The following is a 25,143-nucleotide window of genomic DNA, read 5'->3' as shown; positions in this document are numbered from 1 at the left end:
CTCTTACAAACTTTGGGCTTGATTTATTTAGAAATAAATAATATATATAATAATTGTGGGAGGAAATTAAATTCTGGTCATGCTATTTATTAAAATTTTACTGACTACAAGGTCAGCAAGTTTGTAGAGCTATCTACCTTGAGAGTTTCTAATTCCTCCTGAGTTGGTGATGTAGGGAACAAAAGTGAATTTGGAATAGCAGTAGGATTTTAAGTAGCAATATAACAAATCTTTAAGAATTGTTATTCCAGGAGTATGGTGACTTCAGCTTCAGGAATGCTGGAGTGCTGCCAGAATTTCACCAACTATTCCATTTAGGCTATGAAATGGGGCCATGAAAACTTCATGTGGCATAGCACAAGATGCCCTTTCTGCTAAAACAAGCTGTAAGAAATTCCCAAACCACCTTCTGCCAACTCTTCTACTATGCAGACCAATATGTTTTCATTCAACTATCCCTGATATTAAAACTTTTAGAAAAGTATCTAGGCTTGAAAAGTCTTGAAAAGGTGTTGAATCCATTACCTCTCTTTGTAGGTATTCCAATATTTAATTGCCATTATTGTGAAAAGTGCATGCACTAATTTGGAATGTGTGAGCTCCAACAATTGCACATGTTGGTTTCTGTAGTGCCTTCCTTTTCTAAACAAACACTAATTCATGTCAGCATAAAGGCAGCATGAAGAAATGAATGAGCATCTCCTAAGGGAAAGATGATTATTATTCATCAGTACTCAGAGCTGCTGATTAATATTTCATGACTATCATTCAGACTACAGAAGGGAAGAAAGTCATAACCCATATCAGACATATTGGCCAAAAAAGCCAGGATTATTATTATTATTATTATTATTATTATTATTATTATTATTATATTTTTATTATTAATATTTTATTATTAATATTTTTATTTTTATTATTTTTATTAATTAATTTATTTAGATAGAATATTTTTCTCATGCTACTTAGGACTGTTCAGAGACATATATAATATCTTTGATTTTATAGGCACAATCAGATAGAAATATGCCTGTCACATGTTTACATGCAGAAGAGAATGAATAAAGGCTATCCATGAATATAAATAATAATTTTTAAAAAGACAAAAAGATTTTGCAGCAAGTTTCCACGTCTAATTGTGACCAAGAGAAATTAAAATGAAAAATAACCTTTGTATGAAAATTAGATAACTATTATGAAATGAATTTAGTAGCATTCCATATCTTAGTGCCAAAATTTGTACACATTTTCTCAAATTAACTCGTGCAAAATTTCACATGCAAATTGATTTGAAAAATAAGCTCGTGGACATTTTTTTTGACACATTATGGATTGTTTGTTCCATTTCTCAATTATTTGATGAAAAAATGAAACTAGAAAATAGGTGAGATGGTGCTTTTCTTACCAGACATTGTCTTCCAGAAAGCTGAACACTCTCAATTTTTATAAGTGAGATGAGGCTGAAGAGGAAGCTTTGATTTTTTTTTTTTTTAATTTAAACTCACCTGCTTAATAAGCACTTCTTTCCCAAGATGCTACATTTCAAGAAAAGGAAACAGTTATGTTAAGATTAGATGGCTGGATTTGATCTTTTCAGAAGACTGTGTGCATTTATCTGCAGTTTTAGCCACAATATATTGAGAGCAGGGCAACATTCACATAGCAAAATGTTCACTGGGCTTGTAAAAACTCTTTGTTACCTTTCTCTAAACAGCAATATTCAGGAATTAACTGGATTGGTTCTGTCCTTTGAAAGCATCTGAGTACTGGTCAAAGAGCTAAAAGAGTTAAAAAATTGGTTACTTCAATTTTGACTCATCACTGTAAGCCTTGACAGAGTTGCAGTTCTTATATCTCAGTTGGTTTTGTTTGTTTTCAAAAATATGTTTAAAATATTTCCATTTAATAATTAAATTTTGCTTTTATTGTCTAAGAATTTACAGCTATTTGAGTTGCAATGAAAAGCAAACATCTGGACCTAAAGAATTTCTAGGTTGTACTAGAGAAACTTGCAATATTTTTTGTGGAAGACAAAGGTTGACATCCAAAGAGCATGAAAATATTACCATACTTCAAAGCAGCAGATTGTCATTGATAAAAAATCCAAATTCTAGCAAAACCAATGTCATAGGTAAATCTTCCTTTGCCTTCACTGAATTGCTTTTGGTTTTGTTTGAAAAAAATTATGGCAAATTTTTGTAGAAAATCACAGAATAGTTTAGGTTGGCAGGGACCTAAAAGACCACCTAGTTCCACCCCCACTTCCAAGGATGGGGCATCTCCAGCTTCTCCAGGCATCCTGTCTCAGTGCCTCACCACCTAAGCAATATTACAAAGAGAAATTATTTCCAAATGAAATAATGTTTTGAGATTTGGGGTTGGGGTTTTTTTGCTTTATTTTGGTTTATTTGTTTGTGGGATATTTTTTCTTTATTTTTCTAAGGTAGAAGCTTGCAATCTATTAGATTAGGAGTTGAGAAGTAACTATTAACTTAAGGACAAATGTAGGAAGAGCAGAAGTTCTAGACAAGCAAAGACCAACATCAAAATAACAATTTTCTGATTTATACAAGAGAGACAGAATAGCAAGAATAGAACGAAATTAGACAACTCACTTTCTTGCCCCTTCCATGAAGAACAGCAAAATACATTCTATTTTATGTAAAGAAAAGTAGAGAAAATTAGCTCTAGGATATGATTTTATGAGTTGTTAAATGTATTAGTTCATTCTAGACAATTTACAAATTCACAGGCTCCCTTCTTCCCAGAAGTGATTTTCCTTCCTCAACTCTCAAGTTCCTGCTATTCTACTAAATTTACAGCTGAAACTCCAGGCAATGTGGAAGTCTCCAAGGCAGCTGTAGCTGTTTCCATAATGCACAACACAAGAACCACCCGAGGTCAGATGTTGCTTTGATCTTCTTGATTCCAAGGAAACATAATGTCACCTGAGCAGAGGGAAGAAATGACAGAGAAAGTACAGAAAACTATCAGGGGACTGCTCAGTTTCAGCTATAAGGGTTTTTAATGGACTATTTGTGGTATTTTTGTATGTGGATTTCAAATAAATTTCATTTAATGAACATTAGATATGCCCCTGAAACTATAAGTGCATTTCTTTGATATTGTAAAGGGGTTTTAGGGAAAAAAACTCAAATATTCTCTGTGAGGTAATTTTGGGAGAATTTTGCATCTCTGGAAATATGATATGTACAAAAATTCTTATCATTCTCCCATCAAATAGGCATCTATGGAAGCCAGAATAATTCTGAGAATTTGACAGCAGCAAAGAGGGAATCAGTCCTCTGTAAGGATGGGGAAGGTAATCTTCTTCCCCTACATTCTTATCCATTCAAATGGTGAAAGCATTAGAACAGAGTTAACCATCCCAGGATCTTTATTCCCAAACACATTTACTTTAAGCTTCCAGGTACCCTGAAAGTCTAATCCAGGGGGATGTCAAACTCTTCCTCTGTTGTGTGGGACATCTTATTTTTCATATCCTGACAATATCAGTATTCTCTCTTTTCTGGATAGGCCTGTAGTAGGAAAACAGTTACTTGATGCATCATGGGTTAACTAACATAATCTTCAATTTTTCTACTGCAAGCCTTTGCAAAGCTCACTGCCCCTAATTGATTTATTGATTTATTCATAATGAGAAAACAGTGTGCATAAAGCAGATGCTAAACATAACGAGCCATAACTTTAAATCCAAATGGGATCAGTAGCATGGCTAACAGAAAATTATTGCTGTAATTTATTAAGATTTTAAAGGTGCCATGGTGGTAGGAATTGGTTCTTTTGTTAATAAACTCTGCAGTGCATGAAAATAACAGGGGCATCTTCTTTCCCTAAAGTATTCTGTGATGGCAGAAGGAAGGAGGGGTTTGGCTTGCTGGGGTTTTTTTTGGTTTGTTTGTTATTCTGGGTTTTTTTGTGGGAGGAAGGGGAGACCCCTGCAGAGCTCACTATATTTTCAAATTGAGCATATCTTGTTTCAGGATCTCTCCTGGCTGTACTTACAGCACATGAAACTGGATTTCTTTAGTAGTCACAGCAGCCTTATTATAAAAAATAAGTTCTGTCAAGCATGATATTTTCTATTCAAGGAGATTATATTTTTTCTTTCTGTGTATTAAAAAAGCAAACAAAAACAAAACAAAACAAAACAAAACAAAAACAACAGAAAAGCTGGTTTTATTAGAGAGGGGTCTAACCTCCTGAGAATGAGGCTCAGGAGGATTTGGATGCAGACATTCATTTGACCTTAATAATAAAGGGCCTAGATAGAGACCAGGACACAGCTGATTTCCACTCCATAATAGGAGTCAAAGCTTTGGGGTTTCTTTTGGCTCACTTTTAATTCTACTGCCTTTTAATCAAAATAAATAAATTTCCTCCTCAGTCAGTGCACAAAAGAGAATAGAAGCAGACTACACTGTAGCAAAACTCAGCTGAAAAGTACCAATACAGGGATGTGGAAAACCCTCAGACTGCTGGCAGATGGAACCACTGAACTGGGCTGGGGCAGCCTGGGCACAGGCTGTAAAAGCTGAAATGCTCCTACAGTGCTGAACCTAGATTAGAGAGGGCAGAAAGGAATAGTTTCAGCTTCACTCTTGAGTAAGCTGCTCACTTTTATTCTTCCTTTCTGGCCATCTTATTTTTTCTGCATTTTTTTTTTTTTTTTTTTTTTTTTTTTTTTTTTTTTTTTATTGCAGCTCAAATAAGTAAAGTCAGTGCTCTACTTCTCCCCCCATCTTCTACAGGAAATTCTAATGACAGAGATCCTGGTTATTTCTCCTCACTTCAGGCATTCATTAACTGCTGTAGAAATACAGCTTTGCCTTTGAAAATCAGAACAAGTGTAATTTTAAGGTAAAATTTAAACAGATCTGGGTTTTACTGGCTGTGATGAGTCTCCTGATATTTTCAGAAAAACACAGATATATCAAAGAGCATTCCTACAAAACTTGGAATTCAACATAATTTAATAACATAATTTAATTTGGAATATCTGTAACACTTGCTGTATAGTAAGTCCTTGGTAAGTGTTTAGTCTTTTGGCAGCATTTGACCTGTTTTTTAAAACCATATGTATAAACAATATTATGAAGAGTAGGTATATTCAGCTAAGAAAGAAAGAACAAAATGAAAGCAGAACAAAGAACAAAAGGGAGAGAAAGTGACAATAGAAAAATAAAAGGTACTCTGAATAAAGGGAGTTACAGTGTTTGTAATTTACATATTATGTAATGTAGACCTGTATGGAATAAAAGTGTTCTAAAATTTATCTTTTGGACAATCAGATCATTATTATTGAAAAATTGAAATTATTGAATTATTGAAAAATAAGATTTAAAGAAAGGGTTTGATCTATCTTTAAATGAATAGTTACTATTTTCTTAGCCTAGAAAATTTTGTCTCTAGCGGCAAGAAGGATACATGTCTGTCCATGGTTGTGAAATGAACTGTGAAGTGTATTTTCAAAATAAAATTTTCAAACTGGCATTTAGCCATCGATTTGCTGTGGCTATCATCTCCCTTGAAATGCTGCTTTAGCAGAGACACTGAGATCCTGAGCAATTTTAGTAGTGCCTTTATATATCGCTGTGTATTTATGGAAAACTTGTTCAAGCATTGATAAAAGAAAATTACTTTCAACCTGAATATTTGGACAGCACTATATTGTGAACTTTTTACTGTATGTATCATATATTTACATAGCAATAGAAAAAATAATCTTGATTTTCTTCACCCCCACCCCCATTAATAAACTCAGTGTAGCTGCAGTGATTAGACTCAAAGAGTGTAATATGTCAAAGAGACAAAGATATAATTCACTGTGGATTTTGGAAAACATTAGCTGTGGTCAGTCACATTGGCTAACATTGTTAAATGCAAGAGGTAAAACAAGGCAATGAATTCTTAATTCTGAAGAAAAGTCAACATGCCCAGAAATGTGGAGGGCTGGGATTACAAACAGGCAACACTGGTTTACTTTAGATGCCACCTTCCCACTACCCAAGGCTGTTTAAACTCCTCTACAACATATAAATTATGTTTTTAACAGATATGTTAAAATGTGTTAGATGTTCTGTAGCTTCAACCAACAGAATCAGTGCAGGAAAATTTGAATCATCTGAGATTGAGGAATAGCAATAATTCTCTAACATATAAATGTAAAAAATTAGACATGATTTGAGGACAAACTTAGAAAGGTGCTTTGAAAAGCTAGAAAGGAACTCAAATTTCCTCAATATAAGTCTAGGATCTTAATTGCAATAGCATAAGAGATCTTGGAGCTCTGCCTTCTAATCAGAGCAGTAAGAACTACAGAAACTGGAGCATTCTTTTTTTTTTTTTTTTTTTTTTTTTTCTTTTTTTACTTTTTAGCAGAAGAGTTTTTCAGTATCATGAAAAAAGTCCAAAGGTACTCTAGGATACTCTGACCATTCAGGTTTTATCTTGCCAAAGGAGGGTGCCACTGAAAGATCTCAGGGAATATTGTATAGGAAGAAATGTAATTATAAGAATGGGAACACATCATATGTTCTTGGAGTAATGAGACAGACTGACTTTAATGTTATTATCTGCTATTTGCAACTGACTCAAGGCTTTATACTACCTCAGCTGACTGACATAATTGGGATCCTGTGTTCTCTATATGAAAATACATTTCTTCACATCACTGAAGCTGCAAGAAGCGGGGGAGTAACATATAACACCTTTGGGCTCAGAGGAAGAAACAACAGGCTGGGATTTGAGTTGGTACTTTTTAAGTTGGTTACTTCCTCCAACACTGCATTAATTTGAACAGAAAACACAGATGAATTGAGATCATTAAATTCTCTTTTACTGATAACATTCCACCGTCTACTGCTAGAATATGATAATCTGAGGAGAAGATTTCCTACCTTTATTGCAAAAGACAGACACTCATTTTTCCTGTGCATAAGGGAAGATAATATGGTTGTAAGGCAATATGACTTTTAAGTACTTAAAATATTTAAAATAGAATCATATTTCAGAAACCATGCTTTTATGTTTTATTTGTACTGTGTTAAGCTTTGTCTAATCAAACTTGTCAAAGTTTGATTTATACCTTCCCTTTTTTTTTTTTTTTTTTTCCCCAGCGCTAGCATGATATATGCCACAACATCCTAACAACTAATTTAGTACCTGAGATAATTCCTCCACAATCTTAAGTCAACATCTAACACAGAAAGAGATAAATACCCATTCCTCCATTTCACCCTCACCTCCAATTGTATCAAAATAAAATGGGACAGCAGTAGTGTGGTAGACTCTGATATACTGATATACTCTTATACTGGTCTGCCTATACCCAGAAGCACAAAATTTGATTATCTTTATCTGATCATGCATAAAACACATTTTGTACAAGACCTGAAATTACCCAATGCCATTAAAATTTTTTCTTGAGGAATATATAGATGTCAATTACTGAATCCTTGTAGTAAAGAATTTCACATCTTATGATTAAATGCTCCAAACTTTTCCTTGCTTCCTAGTTATAAAAAAAGTATGCCTGCTATTATTTACTTACATTGATATAAAATTTCTTTCTTAGCTCAGAAAACACAACCACAAATGAAGGAGGGCATACCCACCTACAAACTGGATGTTAACTGACTCCAGATGGCATATTTGCTAAGGGAGGTGTCCTTGAGCTTTCTCAATGTTACCAATCATAAAAATTCCATTAGTACTTTAGTTAAAATAAACACAACTATTTCATTTCAAATGTAATCAAACTAAAAAAAAAAAAAAAAAAAAAAGCATATTTTGCTTTTGTTCACAGAGACATTTTGTGTTAAGTTTCAGTTCTGACTTCTTTGAGAATATTCAATTTTAATGGTAGTTCAACACCTTAAAATATGAGAAAAATAATGATTTATGAAACTATGAAAATTTTAAAATTCACCCAGGACACAAATGGGCTGTAGACCACAGAACATAAATATTATGTTAATAATACTACTAGAGCTTAATCTGACTACTGCCCTAAGAGACAGCAAAAAAGTGTTTCTATAAATATGTTATGAACAAAAGGAGGGCTAAGGAGACTCCCCATCTTTTATTGGATGGGGCACTCAGAAAACAGTGACAAAGAATGAGGAAAAGGAGGAGATACTTAATGCTTTCTTTTCTGACATCTGCTCATTTCCTTCTGCAAAATGGTTTTTATTTTCCTGTCTTTTAGAGTAGGTCCTGCTTTTGGTTTGAGACAGGAAAATTTGAGGAAAATTTTCTGTGGAGAGGGGGCCATGCCTGTAATATACCAGGTCGTATTTAAAGCTAATTTAGAGTCATAGATTCATGGAATGGTTTGGGTTGGAAAGGACCTTAAAGATCATCTAGTTCCAGCCCCTCTGCCATGGTCAGGGACACCATCCACTAGGGCAGGTTACTCAAAGCCTTGAACCTAGAGCACCCCAAGGAGGGAGCATCACCAGCTTCTCTGGGCAACCTGTGCCAGTGTCTCACCACACTCATAGTAAAAATCTTCCTAATATCTAATATTTCAGTATCTAATACTTTCAGTTTAAAGCTATTCCCCTTGTCCTATCACTTCATATGCTTGTAAAATCTGTCTCCAGATTCCTTTTAGACTCCCTTTAGATTCTGGAAAGCTGCTCTAGGGTCTGGTGAAGCCTTCTCTTTTCCAGGTTGAGCCACTCCAGCTCTCTCAATTTGTCTGTAAAAGAGATTTGCTCCAGCCCTTGGATCATATTTGTCACCCTCCCCTGGACTCTCTTTAGCATGTCCATGTTTTTCTTAAGCTGGAGGCCTCAGAGGCGGACACAGCACTCCAGGTGAGCTTTCACAAGACAGATTGAGTGGTAGAGTCACCTCTCTTGACCTGCTGCCCACACTTGTTTTTGATGCAGCCTGTGATTGGTTTTTGGGCTGTAAGCAGACATTGCCAGATCATGTTGAGCTCATCAATGAACACCCACCAGTCCTTCTCCGCAGTGTTGATCTCAATCCACTTAAATTCATTCTATTTTTTTTTCCTAACTGTGATAACCTTTCCATATTACTTATTTTCTTCCAAGATGGAGGTCACAATATCAGTTTCTTAGCAAGTTCACTGCTAAGTGAATCTTGCTTACCCAATGATGTGAATTAGTCTATGCTTTTCAGCAGCTACAGTTACTAATTGTAGGTTTGAAACACAGAATATCAATAAACCATCTAAGGGTAATTGAGGGCTAGTGCAGTCAGCCTCCACAAAATAAAGTATGAAATAATTCTTAGATTAGCATGGAAGTAGTTTCTTCTTTGCCTAAACAATAATTATGTTGACAAGATTGCCCACTTGGAAGATGCAGGAAAATGTATCAGCAAAGAGATGTCATCAGAAAGGACATTTCAGTGCACTCTTATAATTATGCCTTTGAACAAGCCATGCTTCTCTTAACAGCCTGCCTTATCTGTCTCAGAGGTCATGCTAATGGATCCCTAATATTACTGTACATTTTCTACTTGATATGGTGGACATTATAATAAGAAAAAAACCTCTGGACAGGGGACTTCATGCTACATCTGCCCTTCCATCTGTGATTTCCAGGACTTCTGACTATGATAGGCTGCTCCAAACAGCTAGAGAAGAACTGCCATAGTCTTTAGACTCTATTGCCTGGATCTTAGAAACATGGGATTAACTAGGAAGAACAAATTTAAAAAGTTGACTTAATTAAAAATAAGTAAAGAAGGTCTTGAAACTGCTGTCTTGTCATATATCTATATTAGGAATAAATAAATCCAGGACTGGTGGATGAATAATGCTGAGATCATCAGTAACTTGAGAGTATTAGGAAGGTAGCACATCTCAACAAACCAAAAAGTCATAAGCAACCAAGGCTTTAAGAAAACATTGCCTTCAGCAACAGAGTCTCAAAGCACAAGACCCCAGTTGTTTGGCTCAGTATTTGCAAATTATGCCTTAAAAATTTTTCAGGATAAAAAGTTATTAAGATCTATCTTTCACAACCAAGTCTAGTCCAGACCAATAAAGGCTACCCCAAGTTATTCTTGCTTCTTGCATCATCCCATGAAATGCTTTGTTTTGTAGGAATTTCAGCCTTTAACTTCATTCTCCTTTGAGTTCATGAACAATGTCTCCTGGAGATTTTAGTAAGATTCTATAAGAAACTGTAGAATTTCATACACTGGATGTTTCCCAGAGGAACATATCTTCTCCTAAGATAAATTGTATTACAGGCTTTTTTATGGCAGCATGAGTTAATTGATTCCAGCTAAAAAATAAATTCTAGTCATTGGTGACTATAGACAATTTCTAAGGAACGTGGAAACCATCCCTGCAATGGTTATTAATTCCAGCCACGTTTCAAATGGCATCTGATGCTGTAAAAAATCTGTAGAGTCAGTGCAAGCAGCCACAGAAAGCTGAGATCAGCACACATATCAGAGGATTAAGAAACTCTCAGTTAATTATTTTTTCCTGCATATATTTTCCTAAATGCCATATGAGACCACACCTTAGAAACAGTCAGGAATGACACCTTTCTGACTGTCCTCCCCCAACAATAAGATAACACCAGGGGGATTTACTCAACATTTCTGATAATTTAAATTATTTTTTTAAAAATGTAGTTGTAGAAAACAAACATCTTTATCATAAATCAAAGGAGGCCTTTGTCAAGGTGCTCTCCCAGAGTTTAAAGCAAGTTTTTTTTGTGACAAACAATTTGATGAATATATTACAGCTACAACATTTAAATATAGCCGTTAAACTTGCATGGCTTTTCTTTTTAACTGTATCACTGGGAATAAAGGGAGGATTCCCATTCACACACAAAAGTGGATTAACCTTACACCCTTGTCTGTCCACTGAGGTTTCTATGTCAGACAGGAGGACTGCTAAATTGAAATAATTTTGTGACTAACTTCACAGTTGAATAGTTAAAGCATAAATAAGCATAAAGTTGCTAAAGAATTAATTTTCTGTTATGAGATACAGGACAGTTTAGTGGTGTTAGAGAATACTCAATCACTCTGTGGCAAGAAGGGAAAATTACATAATCTACATTTATAAACTGACATATCAACTGGACTAAAATTAATTTAATACTACCCAACTTCATAAAATACAGCCAAGTTATTTCCAAAGATTGGAATAAGTGCTAAGAAAGAATTTTATTTGGTTTTATTTTAACACTATTGCCACAAAACATAGATTATTCATAAATAAATAAAAGCAATTTCATAGAGATGCACAAAATATGCATAAGCAAAAATTACTCCTAGCTATTGAAATCTCCATTATGTTCATCATGAGAGTAAATTTTCAAAAGTGAAGTTAGGCATAATATCTTCTCTCAGTTTATTGCACAGTCTAACTGGAGGGTGTTTTGTTGCACTCCATCATTTCCTCTCAATAAATGTACTTGCACTAAATTTTAGTTTTAAGGTGCACACTTCCCATTTCCTTTAATCACATTAGAAATTCATATTAAAAAGGTTACATCTTAGCTGAACTAACCTTGTCCTACTAATTATTATTTGCACTGTTTTTCAGTGACTTGTGGAAACTATTGTAGATTATTGAAACACTAAAAGGAAACTGAGACAATATTGCATTTTAACAACAAATAGTAAATGAACAATATATTTTGTAGTACTAAAAGCAGAGTCTTGCAAATATCATGTCCAAAGAAAAACTATTGTGGAGAATATTGGTGTAATACTACAGTCACAAAGTAAACATTTTCTTACAAGACAAATAGCTTACACGTGTGCCTAAACCCAGTCTCTCCTCATGAAGTACTCCATTATCCATGGATCTGATAATGGATCATTTTCCCCATATCAAAAGCTGATAAGCTGTGCAGCACTTTTTCTTCCTATGAATAAATCACCATCTTTGCACAACTGTGTACAAGATACTTCTACCTACATATTTCATCTCTGCATGGTTCTTCCTACCTTTGTGTCATAATATTCTTCTGGCTAGTCTCCATGTTTCAGCCCTGCTGACTTTCTGCATCCTAAGATTTGGGGTTTTTTACTCCCCATCTACTCCATAGCTAATCAGCTTTAAGTGACCTATTACCAGTCCCTGTCTGGAAATTGTAGGCAGTTCTCAGCCCTCCTGACATTGTTCCAGCAACTCTCTTCCCAGATTCTGATCTATCTCAATAATTCTTATAACTCCCAACATTTTTTAAACCCATATGGTAAGGAGTATTTCAGTATAGTTCTTCTGAAGCTTTAGTGACTCTATGCCCAGCTTTTTAAAGACCATTCAGAAATGCAATCACAAAATCACAAAATCATGGAATATTCTGAGTCGCAATCCAGGGTAAAAACCTCCAATTATGTTCTTATCTCTAGATCAAAACCTAGTTCTTGGTTGAATACAAACAACTGTATTGAAATAGAAACAAGAGAAAGAAAATTCTGTTTGAAATGTGAAATCTGTGGTTAATCCAAGCGAGACATGTTGTTAGCAAGGCAGTAAGAAAATGTTAAGAGGTATATTTATCCTTCTGTATATGACTAAAAGATATACTGTGCTAGAGAAGAAGGTATATCCACACCTGTAAAAGAAAAAAGAAAAAAAAAGATATAATGTTTCACTTTTTTTATGAAGAATTCCAGATTTGAACAGTTTCAGATGAAATGCAGGCTTGTAAATACACATTCTATGTCTCTATAAAGAGTCTGTGGTGCACATACAAAAATGGGAGCTCTGAATGATTTTAGTGCCCAGACCTACTCAGCTTGAGATCATAATTAAATTTTGAAAGTGTCTCACTCCACAGATTTAAATTCTCAGCAATTCTTAATATATGTACACAACTAAAATTTGGTGCCATGGTGAATCCATTTGTAGCTTTCAGATACAGTTTCTTCCTGTAATATAATCTTTGTAATTCTTCCTTTTGAACTTTGGCATTTTCCTGTTTGTGTCCAATCACACCATATTTGCATGTAGCCTAATCTGCATTGATGAACTTATGCTTTTGTTATGTTTTTTATAAGTAGCAGGTACTTCACAAAAATTAGTCTTTATGCAATGAGAGACCATGAGAACAATGTCTCTGACAAACACAGGCAGCCAAATGCAATCAAATCCAGGGCTTGATTGTAAAGATTAAGCACCAGCTCTTCATCACTTTATTGTAGCATAAATTTTACAGATTTCTTTTAATTTAGCCTGTTGTTAGGACTAGGAAGGATCACACTTGTGGAATCAGTGTCTCCATTTCTCTTTCATGATCTTAGTTTATGGTCATGAAGAGCCACACTGTAAGCCCTTCAAGCTCATAACTTCTGAATGTTATGTACTAGCTCCTTTCACCATGGTTTGTTTTATACTTCTCTTCTGAAAATTTCTAGCTTCAAGTAATGAAAAAGATCTGTAATTTGTTATAATTTCAGTTCTTGTATTTAATTGATATTCCCGAACCATAATAACATATGACTGATGCATGGGAATGAGGCATCACAACAGCAGGTTTTCTTCTGGAAACACTCATTGCCAGCAAATATCAATGTCTTGCTAAATACAGAAATAATGTAAATAGAGTCTGCCTGGCACAACTGTTATGTATAAAATTAGCATAGTTTAAAAATCACATACAAATACAGAAACAGACTTCTGTGTATTCTGCTGTGCTTCTGGAGAGAGCACACTTCCCTCAAACCTGAGCAACAATTAACAGATGATGGCCCGGCCACATTTTGCTCATGTTTTTGCTTTACAAACAAATGTTTGGTGCAAAAGAAATCAGAACTTTCAACACTTGAGACCAACAGGAGCATATGCAAGTCTCTGCTGTCAGGCATAACTGCAGTTTTAGTAGATAAGCTTTTCAGATGGAAAAATTTAAAAGATGAAGAAGAAAACATACATGCAAAATGAGTTATCTACAAAAGGGGTATATGCAAATTCCCTTTCTCTCACAAGGTGAAAAAAGCAGAAGATATAAGTTACAGCTTTTTCAGCTGATAGATGCAATGAACAGCCTAGCTGTTCACAAAGAAATGTTGAAATACCAGGAAACCCTACAAGCAAGTCCTCTAAATTTTTCTTACTCATTACTGGATGTCATCAGTGCTGAAGAATTTACAGACATGGACTGTTCTTCACAGAAAAAGACTTTTCAAATTCTTTGTTCAGAAAATGCAATCTTTTTTTCATTAGGAAAGGCTCCTGGTTTTCTTTGCTTTCAATATGGGTTTACTTCATACCCTACAGATCACTTAGAATCTCTACAAAGTACTATCAGCATCTGCTGTAAGAAACCAGCGACTGCAAGAAATCTTTCTGATGGCTTCAAATGATCTTCTAAATATAGCAATTCCCAGCTAGGGGTCTGAGAAGGGAATGAAAAGAAACACCTCCCTCCATGGTTAGTTACTGTCTGTACAGAGCCCAGGAATTCCAGTTCTCATTGAATAAATGAATCCTTAGATATTTGAAGCACACATTAGTTTGAAAGAAAATGTTTGAATGAATCATGGGCATAGATGACTGTTATTCTCATAAGCAGTGTATTTCTTTTCAGGGAATTTCCCACATTCTCATGAGGCATGATCACATCTCAAGAAAATGTAGGAGAAAGCACATGAAATTTAGAACTAATACTCTTTGTCAGATAAAATTTCATTACAGACTAGTCTCCTATACTAATGAATATCTTATACTAATGAAGGCAAAATGGCTGAATACATGAAAAAAACAAAGCATATGAAGTATCATTTTTACTAGGGTGTACTCTTTCATTAATCCCTGATTAGAAATTCCTTGACTGAGACTGCATCCATTATGTTCTGCTTTGTACTGATCAATATTTGTGTCTTTTATAGCTTTGCCCAAACCTTCTTTGCATCTTTTGTACTTTGGGCCTCCAAAGAGCCCATAGCAATGAGTTTCTAAAGCAGAAAAAAGTAAAACACTGATTTTGTTTTTGACCCACATGACACTATGAAGTAACTTCAATTTCTTACAATGTAAAAGTAAAACCTGATTTTAACTGCAATATGTAATTCACTGTAAAGAGTTTTATCATACATCTCCCATTTTATGTCTTTCTTGGAGGAGGAAAACTAGTCTGCTTTCCTCTCATCCCTTACATTTTTTTAATGTTTCTTAGTTATGCTGTACCCTCCTAGGAAAATGCACAGGATTTATTCTATAGGTGTATATGTACTAGGGGGAGTCTTTTAAAGATGTTCTACAATGCCTGTAATTTCAAATCTTCAGTGTTCTCTCTTAACCAGGGCAAGAAAATAAAACTCCGTTCTTTTTCTTTTACCGTTGCCTTTATAATTTTTGTTTGCTTGTTTGGTTTGATTTGGCTTTTTGGCTTTGGTTTTTTGTTTGGTTTTGTTTGGTTTTTTCAGTACAAAGGACTTCATAAAGACCAGAGTTCTTCAAAATTGCAACAAGAGATGCATTGATTCTGAAATTGCCCAGTATATTACTTTCTTGCTGAAACAGAAAATTCCAAGTTTCTGTATCTAAAAAATGAATAGAGTTTTAAGCTGTGTTAATGGAGGAGTAAACTATTGAGGACATATTTTATAAAATGTATTCTAAATAGGGGTGTTTTCTATCCATGACAAACCTAATTAGATTTCTTTCACTTGGCATACTCATCATTATTTTAAAAATCGCTTATGAAAAACAAAATAATTCTATTTTGAAACTAATTTTTCTTAGATTAACAGCAAAATATCACTCTCACAAATTTTTAAAAATTTTATATGGTAAATTTAATATTTCTTTCCACTTAATCTGACAGAGTAATACTATTCCTTTGTAATACCTTAAAAGTGAAATAAGAACAGAAGGGGTTTACAGGATGGCTTTCTGGGTGACAGACTGGTTATAATTAATTTTAACATGGAGCTTGTATCGATTTTTCAAGAAATGAGTTAATGGTGTGGAAGTGCACTGAACATACAAGGTAGACAGGACAGATAATAAATCACTAAGTTTATCATTAAAAATTAGTTATGTTGCCTCAGAAACCATTGTAAATATGATTTCCCCATTCTTCCAGATAGCTTGTAATATATTAGTATGGAATAAATTATGTACTACTCAGATAGCAACAGGGAGACAAGAAAATTATGCCATTCTATTTTTTGCATTATGGGATTGTGAAAACTTGTAAAATAGGATATGATTTTATTGGTATTATTGCTTTGTTTTTATTGCAGCATTACAAAGCACAACAGATCTAAGAAAGATACATCCCTATCACCAGGAGCTCATCATAAAGTATGCAGCACTATCTTATATTTCTTTTTCTCAGATAAGTCAAACCACTCTATAAAGCATGCTGTAACAGGTTATTATTTCATACCCAGAAGGAGTTTCCATGTCTTTTCATGGTACAAAATCATAAATCATGGTAACAGTGATGCAATTCTCCAAGCAGTCTGGCCATGTCATTTTCTTCTTTGTTTACTTGCAGTTTCATTGTTTACTCCTCTGCAGAAGTCAACCTTTGCCCACTTTAAAAATAAAATAGCAAGTCAGGTTTAAGATCCCACACAGGGTTTTATCTTCAGCTGGGGCTTATATAAGGAATGCAAGGCAAAAGCAGCCCTAAAAACCAAGTTAGTTTCATTTAGACTGCAATAGGCAACGTGCATGAAAGTACAGCTAAATATATACAGAATCAATTAGGAAAATCAGTTTCTAGTTTCCTTGTGAATCATTCCCAGTATGCTTTATAGGAGACTCTTTTCGATCAGAATTGTTTTTATCTTTTATTTTGTTGATTTTTTTCCCTCTCAAGAACCAGCTTATTGTCTTCTCTATAGTCTTCCAGACCCCAAATTGCATTGACATGAATCTCCAAGAGGAAAATTGTCCCAAATTGACTTTTATAGAGATAACCTGGCTTGTCTTGGAATAGTCATCACTCCTCAAGGATAGATAGCACAGGCTATATGAAATCTTCCTACTCTCTGCAAATGTATGTGGGATCCATAATATTAGCTGGAACCTAAGTTCCTTGTAAATCCATTTCCTCAGATGGACTGGGCAGACAACTGTTTGTCACAATGAAAGGGATTTTCTTAAATATGAGCACTTGTGCCTGAATGTGAGCTCATCACTCATTGAAAGTCTGCTTGGATTGAAACTCCTACTATTTATCTCCTGTTTCAGGTCTTGCTTTGTCTTTAATATTTCTGATATTCTTCTACACGATACCCTACAAATACTTCACTAGTATTTGTAGGACATCTTGTCATCAGCAGTGACAGCTCTTTTTACAAGTTAATGACTACTTTCAGAAATGAATACAAGGATTCTTTGGAGGGAAAAGTGTTGTCTTTTCCAGCTCGTGAATAAAGCACCAGGAGATATCAATCAGTCAGTCCCCAGATAAAGAATATTGTGCTTCCCTAAAGTGAAAAATTTGCTTTTGGGAACATTAACAAATTTTACCATAAATTTGCACAGTACTTTAGCAGTGAAAAGTTAAATATGAAAACTAAAATGGAAGAGGCTTCTCTGCAATTTTACCTCAAATAGAAAGCATCAGCATTTGAAATGAAAAGAAAAAAAGGCAGCCTCTGGAGGATGTGTTCTGTTTCTATTCACTGTGACACCGGAGAAATTAGAGTAAAAATTGAGATGGAGAGAAAGTTGATGGAGTTAGAACTTCTTAATTCACTACTTCATCAACAGCTTTATTCTAAAACAAATTGTTATTATTATTATAATTAGTTGCATTCACCACCACAAGGAAACAGCATTCTTACCAAGTACTTTCTCTGTGGAGGTATTTGCACGTGTATTTACAGTTAACGTTCATTTGTCACATATACACAAAACATATAAAGTGCTTTTTCAAGACCTAAACTCTTCTGGACAAAGCTCTTTACAGTATTCAGGTCTTATTTATTTACTTTGCTGGGCACCTACAATCTGTAGATTGGAATATTTTTCTCTGTAACCTCTGATGAGTCCATATGCCCCAAGTCAGAGCTCTCCACTGCTCTCCAGAAGTGGCAGAATCAAAAAATTCACAGAAGAGTTAAAGAACTCATTTTGAAGAAACATAATTAAATTAAAATTAAATAATAAAATAAAATTTACTAAAGTTGAGCTATTTTTTTTTTCCTACAGTAAATTGCAAATATTTTATATGTATACTTGCATAATCACCACACAAAAACATACAGAGGAACTCCTGTTCCCATTTTATAGCCTACCACTTCCCATCCTTCAAAACTCCAGAACTCATCCTAACCTTCCCATGGCCCATAGCACCTCTCACAGAAGTACTGCAGTGATTTTTCAAACCACAGGCTTAGAGAAGTGCAAAATAAATGTCTGTTGGAAGCATATGTTTATTCTTACATGACCCTTAATTATAATTCATTTTTCATAATCATAATCATAATCATAAATGCTTACTATGTACTTTTATGTACTTTAAAAAGGTCCATTTTATTTGCTCTAAGTGAAAAATTCACTGCTGTTGTTATCATCTCTGATTACTTTATTATGCCACACTAATAAAATTAAATTGCACGAGGAATTTTTTTGCATAAATCCTTTTTTAATGCAATAATTACATAGGTCAAAATAATTACCTAAATAATTGGTTAGATAACTGTAGATTTTAATAGGATTTCAAATTATGAAGTAAGATTCTAAACAGTTAATTGTTTTTGTATGTGTGTTTGTATTTCACCATTAAGTGAATTTATTATAGCCAAGTTAATTGGGATTTTTTTTTTTTTTTAAGTATATGTACTCTTGGCTTGGAAGTGAATAAAAACTGTTATGGTCTGATTGTTTTGAAGTTTTCTGGAGGAAAAAAGTCTTTGAAGGTCTGATTCATTCTTACATATTTTAAACTTTGTTCGACCACAGCAACCTGTTACGATCAGTGTAACCACTGGAAAATTCTTCTGCACATAAGTTCTGGAGCTGGGGTTCTGCTCAATTCTACATTGCCACCAACTATACTGTTCCACTGCAGATCACTGGCTTTAAAAGTAGAGAGCAAAGTGTTCTTAGCTATTATATAAATTAATATATAGTCTGCTGTGGTTTATATTGAAAAATAAATCAACCACTGGTCAATTGGAAACTCAGGGGAACACATATACAGCTAGTACTGTGCTGTCTTCAGAGTCAAAATATCCAGATCTTGGATTTCTGAAAAATATATTAATATAGATAACCTGAGAAGGAAGTAAATAATATGGATGGAATAGTGTCTATATCTGTAACAAAAAAATATTTAGTGGCAAAAGTAGTGTTCTACTAAAATAAAATAAAAATTTAAGATTTTTTAAATTATTTTATTCTATGTCTTCATTAAGCTATTTCATTAACTCATGTATATCCATAAACCCACAAAATTGATCATAAACAATTATGAAATCTAATAATTAAGAATTTTTCTCAGTTATCTTTCCTTCTTCCCCTCCATCCCTACTTTCTCTTTTCATGAAGCTTTAAGCTGCATAATATTTCTTCCTGCATAATTTTCTAATTAAAGACAAGTAAAGGAGCAGAGCAAATAATTCAGCTACCTTATTTTTAGAGAATTATGATGGAAGCTTCTACTTCAGTTAGTGATGTGGCCTCTGCAGACGAAGACACAAATCAATTTCTAAGGCTGTCAACACTTTTCTTGAGTGTTAAATTCATTCTTAGAGTACTGTTAAATTATTAAATACTCATTTAAAAAGTAAATATGCTTCCTGTGTTTGGGATAATGATTGTAACTGTCTATTTCACATAGACTAGTGAGAATAAATGTGACTATAAACAATTGATAGGGAGTGAAGTTCCTCCAGAGACCTTTATTTTTCATGACTTACTAAGCAGTTTATCTGGTACTATTATTTGCAGCATGAGGACACAGTGTCAGCAAATGTCAAATTGCAAACCAAATTTTGTTACTGTTGCTTCTTCTTTCATCATAGAGGGAATACACATTCAACTTGGGAGAAAACAAAAGGGGCAGTGAAGGAGTTTTTTATAAATGTACTTTTTAATAAGGACTTTTTAATAAGTGTAGTTTGTAGATATGGAAGGCATGGTAACAAGACAGAGCTAGAACTTACCTGCCCAGAGGAGCTTCTGGCTCTCTTCATGCCTGGCTTTCAGAAATAACAATTGGAAGCTACTTTCAAACACATCTGAGAGAGAGGAGATCTAGCTAAATGGCAGCTGACAGTGTCCAGCTGTGAGAGTAGCTCGTGTCCCTGGGGAGGCAGCTCTGCCAGCACAGACCTTTCCTGCCCTTGCCCTTCCCTGGGATGGATCCACTGGCACAGACCCTGGCATAGATCTGCAGCCAAGTGGGTGTTATGTAAAGGAGACAGAGAAAAATGTGTTGTCAGAGAATTTTTTTTTTTTTTTTTTTTCCTGAAACAAAGGCACAGTTTTTCAAAAAGGAACTATAGAAAAGCAGGTAAGTGAAGAGCATATGCACTTAATCAAAGCCAAGAGACAGTTCAGAGCAGCAGTTTAGGCACTGAACTCATAATTCTGAGCCACAAAGCAGCACAGCTATCTGTCTTCTTCCTTCAATGTCTCTCTTCTCTTGAGCTCATTCTAGCATTAATTAATGATCAACATGAAATGAGGTAAATGATTATGTGGACCTTCTGGTAAAGGAAAAAGAAGATTAAATACTTGTGTGCTTTCCTAAAATCTCTGGGTAATATAAAGGAGAGAAACAATGGAATATCTAAGGATTGACTCCCAAAAAACCAAACTGAAACAAAAAAAAAGGAAAAAAATTCTTCCTTATATCAAGCCTAAGTCCACATAGTTTCTGTTTAATCTAAATTAATTTCATTTAAAATATCTGTCAGAGTTGTTGCAGCCATCTTAGAAAGAATACTTACAGTTTGGAATACAAGTGGGCACAACATTTGAAAATTATTGAAAAAAGATGTTGCTAACATTTCTGTAAAAAAACAAGCAAAGCTTACAGAATATTTATCAGAAAACAGAACAAAACAAAACAAAAAACTATCAGAATTTCAAAATAAGTCCCCAAAAGCAGAGTGATCTCTCTCAGCAGTCTTCTGAGGCTATGCTTTTTCAGTTGCTTAAGATTTTATGCTTTTTGATATAGGTGTTTATTTATTCTGTTGGAATCTTCAGTCAGCCCAACTCTAGTTTAAAAGTGCAGTTTGAATGACTTTGGTATTTATTTCTTATTCTTCTAAATACAAATAGGCAAATTCTTTAACTGTTATTTTTCCATTGTGATACAAATGTTAATATATTATTGAAAAGAGCTTTCAGAAATTCATGCAAGCTTCCATCAGTATTTAGAACCTAGATCCCTGTAGAGGTTCTTCCTTTCTATTCCTGACTCTGTTATGGCACATATCTAACAGAATACAGGGACTCAAGACTTCCTTAAAATGGAAACTTTAAATTCAGTGTATTGAAATGTTGTTTCATCAAACAGAATTTTTTGACTGGAGAAAAAGTTTCCCTTACAGCAATGAAACCTCACTACTGATCACTGACCTTTCTGTATTTCTTCTATGTGAAGTAATTAATCAATATCAGAGCTACATTTAGAGCTTCCATTTGTACTGTTAAATTCATTAATATTTTTTTGCCATTGGCTGTTCTGGTATTGACTAAACCTGAAAGGCTAACCTAACTTGATGGGTTTTTACTGCATATTTTCCTTTCCCTTATTGACTTTGGATGATTGAAACTTTCCAAGAAATGACAGAAATAACTTCTCAAAACAAAATAACTTCTAAAAATACTGGATGCAGACACTGTTTAAGCAGTTTGCTTATGAGGAAATCCATGGAGTGGATGCTTAGGGAATGAGGTATAAACATAACAAAGAATTAAAAAATTCAACATTCAACAAGCTCTTTTGGCATTATCATTAAGATGTAGAAGTGCCAGAGTATGACAGATAGATTTGCTGTGATAATTTGCTGAAAGCAATAGAAAGAAGACCCAGAAAATAGTTTGTTCTTAAAAAATTGAATAATTGAACAGTTTCCCAGCCATAATGAAAGTGATTTATAAAGCTCCTAAGCTATTGTTATATAACAACTGAGGAGGTTAAAATCAAGTAGCATGATTCATGTAATTGCTAATATTACAGCTGAGCAATTTAAGAACACGTGAGTGAGAAAGGAAAAATAACTGTACATTATGCATTGTTCTCCTCCTCGTACACATTTCCTTTGCCTCAGTTCCTACACAGCTCCTATTTGTAAAAACCATACATGGAGAGCTTACACTTATTCATAAAATGATCATTTTGTGATTCCCTTAACCATTCAGTATCTTGGCCATGCTGTGGCCATGAGGGGTAATTTCAATGAAAGATGGGTGAGGCATTTTGCACTGAACCAGGCTTCACCCGTGCAAAGGTCAGTTCCCTGGGGCAGCAGTGCAGGGACATTAATCATCCCTCATCCTGAAAAGTGGCCTTATTCTCATACAACAGCCTGCAGTTCTGTGGACTCTAGGACTTAAAGGCTGGCAGCAAGTCAAAAGAATTTGGCTGCCTTAATCCAAATGCTTTATGTATTAATATATTTCCCAGAAGGCAGTAAGATGAAAACCAAAGGGGAAAAGTCCACACAATAAGGGTTCTTATCACCAAAATTGAAGTGATACAAACATGCCAGCTTTTCTCTTTGAAATGGCAAAATTAGAGCCATACAAATTCTTAATTAAAAAAGCATTTCTATTGTCATGAGGATATAAGAACCATAAGAGAAGAGAGATTTGCAAAAAGCAGTAATTTTTTATTAATTTTGTCTCTGAATATTTTCCTCAAAGTCTCTTTTACGTAGTAGAATTCTCTGTATTCCTTTCCTAAGCTTTTCTCAGGATCATTTATATGCATATGATAATGCATTTTCAAGTGAAGTCTGACATATGTAAATAACCAGAAAGACAAAGTACCTCTGTCACAAGAAGGGGCATATCTGCTTTGCTATGCCAAAAAGTTCATGATCATTGAAATAATGGGCAGTAGCAAAAACAGGTTTTGCACTCTCCTAAATGCATTAATTACAATCAATAGCCTGCTCAAAGGGAATATAGAGAAAAAAAAATCTCCTTTTTCACTGCTTATTATAGTGGCATTATAGTGCACATCTTCAGCCTGCCTTCCATAAAAGAATTTTTTGTGTGATCAAAAGCCTGGATGATCACCAACAATTTCCTCCTACTGGAAAATCCAGGAGAGGGTTTTAACTGGTAACTAGTGCAGAAAGAACTTCTAATGTGAACTTACAGGCTCTATTACTGCCAGGCCCAAATTCCCTGAAAAGGTTTTATAGCACTAGAATGTCCTTCTTTGTAACTAGTCTTTATAAATGTTATTAAAAATAGTAAGTAACTTTTATCTATGAAAATAATTAATTAGCTCTGAACTAATTTGGTTTTAAATTATAGGGCCAAGATTCTTCTCTTGAAGAGAGAAAAATCTAGAGAGAAAAATGTAAAAATGTAGTTGCCCATGACTAAGTTATTGCAAGTGTTTGTGAAGGATCCTCATGAAAAAATGATTGGTAAGAGCATGGACGAAATCAAACTTATGTGACTAGAACACTCATTGTAAACCTCAAACAAAAGCAATATTAAATTATAAAACATGCATCACGTTGCTCACTTTGGCTTGTTTTCCTCCTGCATAAATAAAAAACTTACACATTGCATTTTAGACTGAATATAATACTTGACTTGGAAAAAAAGCCTCTAGAAATATTTAGGCAACAGTGCACAGAGAAGACTCAGTATTCAGCTCTAAGTAAAGACAAAGAAGTAAAGACAAGGAATGAATGAACATCTAACACAATCTTTTGCTTTTGCTGTACTAAATTGCCTTATCTCAACCAGCTAGTTGTTTTCCATCTTATTTTCTCTCTCCTGTCCAGCTGAGGAGGGGGACACATAGAGCAGCTGGGTGGGCACCTGGCATCCAGCCCAGGTCAGCCCCCACACCAGGACAGACCCATGTGCTAGTGAAGACTTCAGTATAAAGTATTATAAATATAATTATAAATGTATCAGAAAGCTGCACCCCTACAGGTGTTGGAAAGAAAAAGGACCTTGCTCTTGGTGAAAGGCAATATTCTGTAGGGGCCAGAAAATTTGACTTTGTTTAGAATTGTGTAACAACATGTAAAAATACCCAAAAATAATAGCATAACCACAGTTTAGATATGTAGAAATATGAACACAGTCTATTAGTTGAGCAATCACATTCATTCAAAACTGCACATACACTTTTATTACATACCTATGTAATAATGAGCTTGGAATTCAAAAAGGGAAATATTCCTGCATTGTATGGATCTGTCCTAGCCACCTATTGCTTGTGATTGCTGTGGTATCCCACTTGCAGCTTTGTCACAAGAAGGCAAATAGAGCAGCTGTACAGTGTGACAAGCCAAATTCCACTGCTGCTGGGAAAGAGGGGAGTTGAACCACATGCACTGTGAGCATCTTATCACTGCATATTAGAGTGATTACATTTCCTAGCTTACTTCTGAAACCTAATGAATATTTTAGGCACTATATACATTTTTATATTGGAGAATTGTGTGGAAGGATTATTTGCAAACTTTCCTGGGGATATCCAGTAAATATTCCTTGAATCTTCAGACATTTTTACTGAGCATTCAAATTCTACTAAATAAAAATCATTACATTCTATTAACTTTATAATTTGTGATATAATTGCTCATTTATTTGTCTTTTAAGAGAAATTACTTGAAACAAAAGGGTAGCAAATAATAAATTTTGCAACATGCTTATTTTTTCTATGTTGCTTTTACAGCTATCATGTCATTTTTGTTTAGGCTGAAATTTGAAAAATTCTGCTTAACTCTATGAATAGTTTCACCTGTGCTTCAAAATTCTATTTTTACAGTGAACACAGCACTTCAACATGCTTTAAAGCCAAGAGTTTACATAAATTCAGATTTTGGATCACATCATTGATAATCTGGTCCAAAACAAAAACTGTACAAAAAAATTATGGTACTCTGTATCTGGGCTCCAAATCCTACATATTTAGAATTTTTTTTCCCTAAATATTTTTATTTTAATATGTTAAATATTAATGAGCAAACAAAATATCAGGATTT

General features: G+C 34.3%; 1 long non-coding RNA gene across 1 annotated transcript; it reads right to left on the bottom strand.

The window, feature by feature from the left end:
- Positions 1 to 2,280: 2,280 nt before the first annotated feature.
- LOC130253900 (uncharacterized) lies at positions 2,281 to 20,167 on the bottom strand. The gene is made up of 3 exons (XR_008840627.1): positions 20,110 to 20,167; positions 16,374 to 16,524; positions 2,281 to 2,948 (listed from the first exon to the last, which is right to left on the bottom strand). It is a non-coding gene; the product is annotated as an uncharacterized LOC130253900 (long non-coding RNA).
- Between the last annotated feature and the right edge of the window lie 4,976 nt (positions 20,168 to 25,143).

Source organism: Oenanthe melanoleuca, chromosome 5, assembly GCF_029582105.1.
Source record: "Oenanthe melanoleuca isolate GR-GAL-2019-014 chromosome 5, OMel1.0, whole genome shotgun sequence".
NCBI classification, from domain to species: domain Eukaryota; kingdom Metazoa; phylum Chordata; class Aves; order Passeriformes; family Muscicapidae; genus Oenanthe; species Oenanthe melanoleuca.
The sequence above is the reverse complement of the archived record's forward strand: the minus strand, read 5'-3'. Positions and strand labels throughout refer to the sequence as shown.